Source organism: Lynx canadensis, chromosome B3, assembly GCF_007474595.2.
Source record: "Lynx canadensis isolate LIC74 chromosome B3, mLynCan4.pri.v2, whole genome shotgun sequence".
Lineage (NCBI taxonomy): Eukaryota > Metazoa > Chordata > Mammalia > Carnivora > Felidae > Lynx > Lynx canadensis.
In genome coordinates, this window is record NC_044308.2 from 36,107,827 (window position 1) to 36,120,896 (window position 13,070).

Below are 13,070 nucleotides of genomic sequence, written 5' to 3' on the forward strand. Positions count from 1 at the left end.
TTCCCTCTTTCTGGGGGAGGGGGATGGGGACCTCGGGGAGGGAGGGAGAGGGGGAGGAGCAGGGGCCAGCAGGGAGGGAGGGAGAGAGGGAGGGGAGAAAGGGGAAGTGGGGAAGAGAGAAGAAAGGAAAAGGGAAATAGAGGGGACCAAGGAGGGAAGGAGAACAGAGTAAAGAACAAGAAGGCAGCGAGGCGGATGGGTGCCTCACACACACACACACACACACACACACACACACACACACACACCGGATTTGTTTGGCACTTAGTGGTATCACCAAAGCATACAACTCAACTCCAGAGCGGGGGTGAGGAATGCTGATTTTACGGGCTTCCCTTGCAGGGAAGGAGCAGGTCACATCACACCCCAGCATACCAGACCCTCATCAAATGCTCCCCTTTTTCCTCTCCCCTAACTCTCCCGAAGCCTAGATTTGAAAGGTCTCTTCAATTTGTGGGGGCTTCAGAACCCTACGGAGCAGGACCGCTCCCTGGTCTGCAGGCTGGCCACGCCTCTGGCCCCCGGAGGCCCTCCCTCTCCTCTCTCCATCTCCCAGCTCCCCTGGGTTATTCTAGAAGCCAGATCAGCCCTCTGGCCAGAGTTGTGTGGTTCTCCGAAGGCTTCTGTCTCCCTGGAGCCCCCGCAACCCATCAAAGGCCCAGGTAACTCATCCAGCTTCTCCCTAACTTATTTTTGCCCAAGAACGGGACAGATAGCGGCTGCCTGGTGGATGTGAGGGCGTCCAGAAAAAATTCACCGGTCCTCTGGATCCGTCCGTTCTTGGAGCATGCGTGTCTCCACCTTCAGTCCGTGTAATGGGCATTCTGACCTCGTACTAGCTGGTGCCTGTTTCCACGTTTCTACACAGCTCACAGCTCCTTAGAGATGGGCTGAGAGGCAGGGAGGAAGAGAAGCCCTGGGCTGTCCCCTGTACTTGCAGGACTCTGAACCACAAAATGGATCATTTGCTCAAGGTCACAGGGTTAAAAGGTCTGAGGAAGGACCACGGCTTTGCCTCTCCAGTCCCCGTTCAAGTCTCTTCCGTACCCCCTGCTCAGGACTGCGATACGGGTTCCCTGAGCCCTAGGCACTTTTGCCTTCATGGACCCCTTCCACCATAAAAAGTATATTTTATGATTGTGTTGGTATGAAGACAGACAAAATCCCAGCCGGATTCGTTATTCTGTGTTCATTAGTATGATACGCGTTTTTTTCCTTTGGATTTTACAACAAGCTGAAAACCTTTTCATGGCCCCCGAGAGTCCCGTGGGCCCCAGACACGGCGCCTGCTGTCCTCAGGGACCAGTGGGCCAGCCCTGCAGCCCGGCATTAAACGCTCTGCCCGCTTTCCGAAGTGTTTCCATGACGTGGAGAGAGAGGAGATTATTAGGAAGAAGAAAGATCTAGCTGATTAATAATGTAAATACCCATGTGCCTCACAGGCCTCCAGCTGGGAAACACACAACAGCCAGAATTGATCCCCCAAGCAGTGAGGAGGCTGGAGTTCAGCTTCCCCTCCGGTGCTTGGGTTCCACTGGGTCCCCCTTAACCTCTTAGTACTCACTCCATCCTTCCTACTCCATCACACTGAAACTAGCTTCCGGATCTGTGCACCAAACACCTGTCACTAGGGCCACTACAGAGACAGATTCTTCGCTCTTTTTCCCCGCGAGTCCACATCAAGGACGCTTATCATGAAGATCAACGGGAAATGCGTGGTGACTGGGGACATCACCGATGGTCCAAAGTGATGTCCGGAGAGCGTTCAATTAGGAGGCCAAGTCGCTCCTTCCATGTGAGCCTTTGAAGTTCTCAGGCAATGGCTTCTATAATTCTCCTTCAGGTAATGACAAGGGTCACAGCTTGTCTTTGACCACAGACGGCACCTGTGGTTTGGAGATGCTACGAGGCCCCCTGCCCAGGGCGGAGCAGACATTTCCACCCCGTCACGCACTCCGTCGAGGCTGCGGTTGCCCTTGGAATCCTTCACAGCCCCGGCAGGGTGGCGTCCCGCTGGCACCTACCAGACCACACCCAAGCGAGCGTCCTGCTGGAGACCTGTTAGCTAATCCCTGATCTCAGCCCTCCACGTCAGTCCCTGTCCTCCATTCTTTTTGTAACCTTGAAGAAATGTGTTCATTAGGAATCCAAACAGCACTGCCTATTTCGAACCCTTGAAACCATAAGTATGTGTGTATATATATATTATAAAAAATATATTATCACTGTACACATAAATAACCACGGTCCCTGTTTCACAAAGGCTGAAAGTGAGGCTTGAAGAGGTGGAATATTGAACCCAGAACATAACAACTAACAGATGGGAGAGCCGGGGTATGCAGGCAGACGGAGTAGCCCAAGCCCAGAACATAGCTCAATGGAGATGTGAATTCTAGTAGGATAAACCCTTACATTGATGATGACATGTTGACTCTGGGATTCCTGGCGGTGGGGAGGTAGGAAGATCGGGGTGTCATTACCCCAGAATCACATCATGTGAGCCTGCCTCGTGAGACTGAGATCTTCATGTGCTCTCCCCTCAAAGGCTTTAAAGGAAAGGGTAAGCGGGCCGCTGTGGGGCCATCGATCTGCTTCTCCAGGGCTCACTTGCCTCTCTTGGGAGGCTCTCAACCTCCTTGGGAGACCCTGGCAGTGTCTAGGCAAGAGGCAGATCTCCGCGGCGGCCTCCGCAACAACGGTTGGCTCTCCTCATAACTCTAGGGACCCAGAGTTACAGGAAAGCTCACCGCTTCGCTATTTTCACCAGTCATCTCCCCAGAGGAACCCTTGAGGCCTGTAAGTCATGCGCCCAAAAGAGATTAGAATAAAGCAGGGGGAAGGAAGCATAGAATCGGCCCCACCCTGCATGCCTGCATCAGGGAAGGACGGTGTCGAGGCTGGAGTTTGAGGGTTTCTCCTGATTCTCTTGTCTGCTCCTCTCTTCTCTCTTGGCCTCCTATCCGCTTCCACTGACTTCCTTTCCTGGTCCAGGCCTTTGGGATAGCCCTTTGAATTGGTTGCACAATCTGAATTTTACAATACAAAATTGAAGACATTAGGTAATTTGCCCAGGGTCACGCTGCTGGAAGGCAGAGCTGGGAGTCTGTCCCATGTTTGTTTGGCTGTAGGAGCCAGGTAGGACCTTCCCTCCCTGCCTCCTGTCCCCGTCCCAACCTCCTCCCCGCCCATCAAGCTGAGCAATACATCAGAACTATCATACAGATGGGTTTTATCCTTCTGGGTACCATCATCCCTTCCGTGGGGTCACCAGTGCCTCGGAATCACCAACAGGGCAGGTGAAACACAGATACCCTTTCCCCCCAGATCCTAATGCAGGAGGTCTGGGGAGGGGCCTTTGAACTTGCGTTTCGAGTGAGCTCCCAGGTGCTGCTGCGGGGGGACCCCACTTTTAAGACCTCCCAAATCATAAGCTTGGCTGTCTAATGGTGGAGTTCAGGCTTATAACAGAAAACTAGTTGAGGCTTGAGGGATTTTTCCAGCGACCCTGGAATCACACCAAGCAGGCAGCTGCCTCCTCGCCCCCAGGCGGGCTGCTTTTGTGCAAGTCTTTGATGTTCTTCAAGGTGGAGCCAGAGAATGTGCTGTGTAACTGGATCTTTGGGGAAGGAACCTCAGCCGGCCCTGGCCCTGGCCGTGCCCAAGCGCAACAAGAAAACAAGAGGAAAAACCGGGACAGCAGGTGTGGGGCCACTCCAGAGGCTGCAGTGAGCTTTTCATTAGCAGGAGCCCTATTTGTCCTCAGGGTGAATCTGACAGGCGGTTGACAGGCCACAGCAGCTGTGGCCCAGTCACAGCAGCTGCCCCCACCTGGCCAGCAATTAACACAAAGCGTCACGGGGGCGGGGTGGGGGTGGGGGTGGGGGGTGGTGAGTCAGGGGCTTAGAAGGCAGAGCAACTGCTCCCCTCGGAGGACTCCACTGGGGGTCGGGGGTCGGGGTAGCTGCCCCACTGCCTGACACGTGGAGGGCACAGGGAAGGGCTTCCTGGTCACCCAGCTGTCCCCTCCTTAAGAGGGGGGGAAACCCAGGTTCAAGAGGAGGTAGGTAATGAGGACGGCGTCTGAATGACCATACAGGCTCCAATACCGGCCCCCGGCCATTCTAATAAGAGCCTAACATTTATTGGGCATTTACTAGTTCCAGGCACTGGGCAAAGCACATTAAATGGATCCTATCATTTACTCCCTGCAATAACACTATTAGGACTTTACAGTCCTCATTTTGCATGTAGGGAAAGTGGGGTGCAGGGAGATTGAGTAACTGGCCTGAAGCAGCACAGCTAGTAAGCAGCAGAGCTGGGATCCGAGCAGAAACCTTCCCTCTCCAGATCCCGTGCTCTCTGTTACATTGCATCCCGCGTGAGCCTGGATTCCCACCGGTCACTGCTCGTTCATACACTGCTTTCGTGGATTCCCAGCGGTCACTGCTGCTTTCAGTCATACATACATTCGTGGATTCCCTCGCTTAAACATATTAGGCCCTAGGGGCCCCTGGGGGGCTCCGTTGGTTAAGCGTCCGACTCTAGCTCAGGTCATGATCTCATGGGTTGTGAGTTTGAGCCCCGCGTCGGGCTCTGTGCTGACAGCTCGGAGCCTGGAGCCTGCTTCGGATTCTACATCTTCCTCTCTCTCTGTCCCTCCCCTGCTCATGCTCTCTCTCTCATAAATAAACATTGAAAAACCGACCAAACAAAACATATTAGGCACTGGGTAGTAAGAAAGGAAGGCAAGTTCACAGGATGTGGAGAAGAAAAACAAGAGATTCATAGCATGACAAAGGCCCTGAAGGGTTAAGTACAAGGACTGGGGTTGTGATATGAAGGACCCTCACCCTTAAGGGCAGGGAAGGCGCCCTGGAGACACCATTAGAAGTTGTAACACTTGAATAAGTAAATGAATCAACCAGTCTCCTGACCCATTAGGGGCTCACTTGGTCCGGACGTGACATAGGTTAGGCAGATAGTCCCATTTGGGAAGCTTGAGAACCTCCTTTTCTGGTGGTTTTCACTTGGGAATCATCTGGAGACCTTCCAGAAATCCCTACGCCCTGCCTCATGCCCGTCAATCAGAATTCAGGGCGGGGACTTCCCAGATGATTCCAAGTGTAACAGAGTTTGGCATCCCTGTTCTAGACAGTTCCCGTGCACTCCAGTAGAGAGCTTAGCAAGTTCTTACAGGCTTCTTGCTCCTGTTTTGCAGCGAATGAGCCAGGGTTCGAGGAGAGCTAGAGTGGATCCCTGGTGATCCTGGAGTTTCCAGCAGAGGCACTGCAAAGAAGGGCCTGGGGGCACCAGCTATGCTTTTCTGCTTTTCTGACTGCTTCCGGCTGAAGTTTCAAACTTGAGAACAAACGGTGTTTGTGAGGAGGGGTCGGCTGGATAGACGTGTAAAGCGAGATTGGAACTCCAGATCTGTATTTATCTTTCCCTCTCTCTCCGTGCATACACAATCACAGAGTTGAATCTCTGGATCTGGGATTCCAGACCTTGGCTGATGCTGAAGAAACGGTTGCCTCCTAGCAGAGGGATTCAGTGCATCTCAGCAAGACTTGGAAGAAACTTTTTGGTAAAAAGAACGTGAGCAACAGCAATGGCCATTTCTGAGCTCTCACTAAAGGCGGCTCCAGGCCAAACACTGTTCCTTTAACCCTCACACCAAATTCAGCAGGGAAGTATTAGGATTATTCCCATTTTAGGAACGAGGAAATGGAGTCCTAGGGAGGTCGCCCGGCCCCTCAGGGGAAGAAGCAGGGTTTGAGTCCAAGTTCCAAAGCTCTTCCCACTAGACCATGCCGTCTATGGAGTATAAAGGAGTCACCGACGTGAGAAGGGGAGCCTTGACCCAAAATTTAAGGGGGATGAAGGAGTCCAGATAAAACTGACTCCACGGAAGGCTCCTTCTCCCACCAATCCTTCTATTCGATCATTTCCATCTGTAAAACCTCCATCTTTTAAAAGGCCCTCCCTTGACCCCACCAGCCCTCTGGTTACTGCTCCAATCTTGCAAAGTGCCAAGTTATCTGTGTTTGCACGAGAAGGTATGTATGAGAGATGAGCTGGAGGGAGAGGCAGGGGTATGCCCTGGATTGGGAGGACTCTGTGTCCTTGGAGCTGTTGGGGGCGGGCCCATTCTTGTCTTCCTTCCCCCGTTTCTCTCTCTGCTTCCCCAGGAAGGACTCTGTAGAGGCTGGGGCAGACGAAGAGCTGTGGATGGCCAGACAAGGGTGAGGGCATAGGGAATCCGGGCCACGAGCTGAGATAGGTGCCTGGGTCCTGCTCACGGGAGATCCGGCCAGCACGACCTGAGATGTGGTCATTATCCAGACTTTATTCTCCCTCGAACGGTTAGGCCCTGGGTTACGTAATTGGAGTCTGAAGGAAGTCCTAATTTGTAGGAAACCCACAGTATGTGAGATGCGGTGTCAGGATGTTTAACATACTTTTATTTCATTCACGGCCCAAGCAGTGAAGTAGGGAATGTTGCCTTCGTTTTCTGGAGGAGGACACAGGCACAGGAAGGCAAAGACCAGCACACGTCGAGCCAAAAACTTCAGTCCAAGAAACAGCTTGTGGGGGCTGGGGGAAGAGGGGGTGGGGGAGAACCTGCCTTGCTGGCTTTCTCTCGAAGAGTATTCCGAAGAGTATGTGGGTGGGAGGAAATGGTAGCTTCGGTGGCCACGGAAAACCCACCCACGCTGTCATTTCGTGCTTCATGCCCTTGGAGGCAGACAACCTGACTCCAGCCCCGATACTGGGTCCGCTCACGGGGAACGTGGCACGGTGATCACCAGACCCACGCGTTGCGTAACCCCACACGTCAGGACGAGCACCTGATGCCGTCGTTTTAAACAGGATGTCAAGAAACAAGCGAGGGACTAACCGGGGCAGCCTCTTGATCCGCCCCGCTTGCCGGGGAAGCTTCTCGGAGGAGACCGGGTTTCAGAACTGCTGGGTCGGGGTGGTGGCTGGAAGGGGGTGTGGGACTCAGCGTGCTTTCTCACCTGGCTCTGCTTACCACCAGCTGTGATTACTAACTTCTCCCAGCCTCAGACTTCCCATCTGTAGAATGGGAACAACCTTTCTTCATAGGGCTGCTGTGGGAGTTAAAGGAGACCCAACATGTAGGGCCCTTGGCACAAAAATGGCAGCTCAGTGAATGGTCGCCCGCTGACAGAGAAATGGCTTGGCTTTCAGAAGTGAAGGGAGGGGAGCTATAGCTTAGAGAGGAGGGAAGGTGTTTCTTTGTACCCTCGGACCCGAGAAGGGACAAGGGCAGCCCCTTGCCAGCCCTTCAGGATTCTTGGAGAAGAATCCCAGGAGTTCATGGAACTTCTCCACAGATTCCTGGAGAATTCTGATCCCGAGCTGCTAAAAAAGGAGAGGATGTCTGGATGCGGCTCTTTTCCCTACGGTTCCTTGTGAAGAGAGGACGAGAGGCTTAGAAACAGCTTCACCCCTTGGACAAGACAGTCTGCAAGATGTGGAGACCACAAGGCATGTCCCTGCTTTCAAAGAATGTACTGTGCAGCCAAGAGCACAGAGGAAAATCACAAAGCATGTTATTAAGGATCAGAAGGAATGTTCCAGACAATAGGCGTGTGAACCGTTTGACAGAGACAGATCTCTGGAGTCTGGGGTGCAGCAGGGAAGGCTGAACAGCAAGTGGGGGGTTTGGGCTGGCCTCGGGAAGAAGGATTTTACTAGGAGACAAATGGAAAGGATTTTTCATTTGTTTGTGTTCTTTCCCCAGATGGGGCGGCTGGCATGAGCAAAGGTGTGAGGGCGGGAAACTGCAGGGCATGTTCGGAGGCAAGCAGGTGGCCAATTTTTAAAGGGCAGCCTGGGTCCGGGCAGGAGAAGAGGCAGGGGAAGTGGGTGATGTTGTGCCTACCAGGCCAGGGCAGGCGGTGAAAGACGGCCAGGACAGGTGTCCGGGAGGCTTGGACTTGACTGTACGGGCGGAGGGGAGCCGTGGCCAGGGTCTTGAGCCTGGGAGTGGCCCGTTACAGCTTGGCAGAAGTGTACAAGGCAGATTGTGGGGTCGAGGAGAGGATGTAGCAATGCAGGGGCACAAGAAGTGAGTGGAGACGAGGGCCCAGACTGCTCGTGGCAGCCACGGGCACAGACAGCAAGAGAGAGTGGCAGGTGCCATTGGGAAAAGACCGGACGGGGTGAGGCGACTCCCTGCCCGTGTAGTTGAGGGGAGGTAGGAGTCTGACGAGACTCCAGCTCTCCAGCTGGAGAGACTAGATAAAAGGTGTCCTAGAACCACGGAAGGAAATGAGGTGTGGGAGAAGGAGCCAAGTGTTCAGGGGAATCTGGCAGGAAACTCGGATGTGGAACAGGGAATAAGGAATCTGGAGTGTGAGACGGGTCCTGAGAAGGTGTCTCCGAGAATCCAGAGACAGTGCCAACAATATCAGATGCTCACTGGGGAAGCCTCAGAGCAGATGCACTCCCATCTTTACCTCCTGGACCCCTCTTCTCCCCGACCCCTCGGTCATGAGTAGAGGCTCCAGAAAACAGCCCCAGCACTGCCCTGATGCCCTCATCCCAAGTCATCATTTAATTATTTCACGCTCCAATAATAGGGGCCATGTAATAATGATGTTATTGCACCCAACAGCAAGTGAACAGTAAAAAGGTTAATTACATTTGTTTTTTTTAAATCTGTGCAAAAGGAAGATGTTCAAACAGTTGGGCAGACTAATTGAAAGCTAATGTTGTCACTAAATTGAATTTCAAATGAATTTTATATCCATAGTTCACTTTGTTAATTTCATTCTCTGCATCCTGTAATTTGTTGACAGTGATTGATTATTTAAGTGAATAATATCTGTGTACCAGGATCATTTAGTGATAGGAAATGCCACCCACGATCGTAACATCAATGAATACCGTTTACTTAAATTTTCACCACCTACTTAGATTGTAAAAGGTACTGGGTTAAAGGAACTAGCCCTGAGATTCAGGGGATCAGAGATTAGAGCGACTATGGGGGGTGGGGTACATGGGCATTGGGGGTGACCTTCACAGTCGAGACTGGATGGATCCCTGTACCTGTAAGACACCAGGCTACACCTTGACGTATTCATGGGTCGTCTGTCACTATTTTTTTTTTCCCCCAGCAAAAACAAATCAGAGCCACAGACAGATATCTGGGTTTGGAATCCAAGAATATCTTTTGGATAGATCACTACCTATGCTGGTGATGAAGAAAGCATGACTTGTGTGTGGGGCTTGAGGAGGAAAGGTGAAGAGAGGTTTGTGATGGAGTCAGGGTAGTGCTATCTGGATAGAGTTACATGCAATCTCCACTCCTGGGGAAATCTACGAAGAGGACTTGGAATCCGCACACTGAAAATAAGCACCCAAAGTTATGCTAATGTGGGTAGCCGTTGATGACAATTTAAAAAACACTGTTCATCCCTAAATATTCCCGGGGACCTGCCTCCCACTCTTTGCCCAATGGTTTCTGACCCACTCTAGTCCTTGCTGCCTTTTTTATAATAAAGTCTTTTATAATAACGTTTTTTTTTTTTAATTTGAATCTCCCCCCACACCCACGACGTATGCTTTTTTTCTTTTCTGCCTTGTTTCCTTATCATTTGCTGTAGCTCGCTCATTTTGGATTCATGCAGCCTATGTTGCAAATCTGTCTTATCTAGTAAACTGAAAATTATTGCTTTAAAAAAACACCCGCAAAACACCCTCTCCCACCCTCCAAACGACTTTATCAAATAGCCGCTATTGTAATCTCCGTGTTATAACTGAGGAATGGGAGGCCCAGAGAGGTTAAGTACTTGTACTGATTACAAGTCCAACTTTTAGAAAAAAATCTTTTTTTTTTTTTTTTTTAAGATCTTAAATTCAAGTTAGTTAACATATAGTGTAGGATTGGTTTCAGGAGTAGAAGTTAGTGATTCATCACTTACATATCACACCCAGTGCTCATCCCAACAAGTGCCCTCCTTAATGCCCATCACTCATTTAGCCCATCCCCTCCCCCGCCCCACCTCCCTCCAGGAACCCTCTAGAAAAGAATCTTGCTTTTGGTTCTCACTGTGTAAACCTGGGTGACTGAATTACCCAGCCACTCTGGGCCTCAGTGTTTTCAACAGTAAATAAGGATTCTAATCCCTCCCTGACAGAGCACTGAGTGGGATTAAGTACTTTGCATCATGCCAAATGACTCTTAGCCGGCTCTGAAGACCAGCCCCACCCAGAATGAGACCAGAGAAGCACAGCACACGAGGGCATGGCAAGCCCAGCTGGGGCATGGGGAGGACTCCAACCTTATAAACATAGGATTGGGCCCAGCGTTCCTGTATTAAAAATGTCACGATCAAAGTTCACTTATTTCCAAAATGTACTATGCTGCAGCGATATATTCACAAGCGTGGAAATCATCTATATACAACATTCTGGCATTGTCTGGAATATCAAGAAATGGCAAACAAACTAAATGTCTACTAACTGAGGGCTGGTTAAACCTTTTAAAGTTTTCTACATACCATTAAATGCTATGCCACTATAAAAAGGCAAAAGTTCTTATGCGCTGGCGTGGAATACCTTTGAGTTTCAAATACCTTTGAGTGAGTTAAAAATTAGAAATAGATGGGATGCCTGGATGACTTAGTTGGTTAAGCACAGAACTCTTGATTTCGGCTCCGGTCATGATCCCAGGGTCATGGGATCGAGACCTCGCACTGGGCTCCGTGTTGAATGTGGAGCCTACTTAAAATTCTCTCTAAAAAACAAACAAACAAACAAACAAACCAGAGATAGGTGATAGGTCGATAGAGATAAAAAGACAGAGAAAGGGGTATAAAGTCTAGTAGGATAGAAAAGAAATATCAATTGTACTGGGGTAAGGAAGTAAAGAGGGGCTGGATGGACATGGGCCGGAGGAAGGCTTTTTGCTGTAAATCTTCTTGTGCCTTTTGAATTTTGAAAGAGGTGAACGTATGACATATTCGGAAAATAAATGATAATTAGAATCGGAAAAAGTGTACTAACAGCTATTTATTTATTCCTTCACAAAACGAGTGTTGGTTGGACCCCTGCTACATGCCAGGCCGTCTTCAAGGTGCTGAGCTCTCAACAGTGAACAAAACAGGCAAGAATCCCTGCCCTTTGGCTTCCATTCCAGTGGGAGAGAAACCGTAATAAGTGATAAAAAACATGATAAACGAAGAATCTAGCACACTAGAGATGATAGAGGCTATGGGCGCAAGAAAGCAGGGTAAGCAGAGTGAGGAATGCTGGGCGTCCACATTTAACAAGGTGGTCAGGGCGGGGTCTGAGATGGTGAGTTCGGAATAGACTAGAAGGAGGCCAAGGAGAGAGCAGAGGATATGGGCGGAGGGCGGGGGGACAGACTTCCAGCGGGAGGGAATGGTCAGACAGGGCTCGAAGGGGGCAAATGCATAGCTTGGAATAGAGAGGAGGTGGTGGCTGGACTGGGGTGGGCAAGACGGAGAGGAGAAGGCGAGGGGGTCCAGCAGGGGGTGGGCGGGGAGGGGCCAGAACAGATAGGGCCTTTGGGGCCACTGTAAAGAATTTAGCTTCTATTTTGAGTGAAATTGGAATCACTGGAAGTTTTGAGTAGATTGGAGAGATCTGGCTTATGATTTAACAGGATTGCCCTGGTGTGTTGAGGAAGGACTATAGGAGGGAAGGATGGAAACAGGAGACCAGTCAGAGGCTCTTACAACAATCCAAGTGCGAGACGATAGTGATGTACTCGCTTCCTAGGGCCTGCCTTAACAAACTAACACACGCTAGGTGGCTTGAGACAGACGAAAACTAATGCTCCAACACTTCTGGAGTCCAGGAGTCCCAAAGCTAAGGGGTCAGCAGGGCGGTGCTCCCTCTGAAGGCTCCAGAAGAGAATTCCTCCTTGCTTTTGCCAGCTTCTGGTGGCCCCAGGCATTTCCTGGCACGGGACTGCAAAACTCCGACCTCCACCTTCGTCTTCTCGTGGCCTTCTCCTGCTGTCCCTGTGTCTCTGACCTCTCTCTGCCTCTCTCTTACAAGGACACCTGTCAACAGATCTAGGGCCCACCCTGAATGCAGGACGATCTCAACGCAAGATTTTTTTTTTTTTTTTTTGAGAGACAGAGAGTGTGTGAGTTGGGGAAGGGCAGAGAGAGAGGGAGAGAATCTTAAGGGAGCTCCACACCCGGCATGAAGCCCAGCGTGGGGCTTCATCTCACAACTGTGAGATCATGACCTGAGCCGAAATCAAGAGTCAGAGGCTCAACCGACTGAGCCACCCAGGTGCCCCTCAACTGAAGATTCCTAATTACATCTACAAAGACCCCTTTTCCAAATGAGGCCACAGTCACAGCTTCCACATATCTTTGGCGGATAATTCAACCCGCTACAGTGCGCTAGGGCCGGGATGGTAGCAGTGAAAGTCTTAGAAGATTCTTAATATATTTGGAAGAGAGAGCCCAGAGGACTTGAGGTATCAAGAGTGACTGCACAGGTGTTGGCTGAGCTCCTGGAAGGTCAGAGTTGCCACCAATGAGATTAGAAACGTGGCAGGTGGCTCAGACTAGGGGGAGGGTTCAATCCAAAGTTAGGTCTTTTTTTTTTTTTTTTTTAAGTTTATTTATTTTTGAGAGATAAAGAGAGAGTACAAGCAGGGGAGGGGCAGAGACAAAGGGAGAATCTCAAGCAGGCTCCACACTGTTGGCACACAGCCCGACGAGGGGCTCGAACTCACGAACCGTGAGATCGTGACCTGAGCTGAGTTGGAGGCTTAACTGTCTGAGCCACCCAGGCGCCCTGATCTGAAGTTCAGTCTTGAACGTTCTAAGCTGGAGATGAGAATTTGGCACCCGGATGGAGATTCAGGTAGGCAGATGGATATAAATGCCAGGGTAAAGGAGAGAGTTCCAGGCTCAGGATATAAACGTGGGAATTGTCAACATCCAGATGGCATTTAAAATCATGACGCTGGATGAGATGGTCTCAGCAGCGAGACAGCACAAGCAGAGTAGAGGGATCTGTGCCCAGGACCTGTGCTTGGCTGCGGCCAGAGA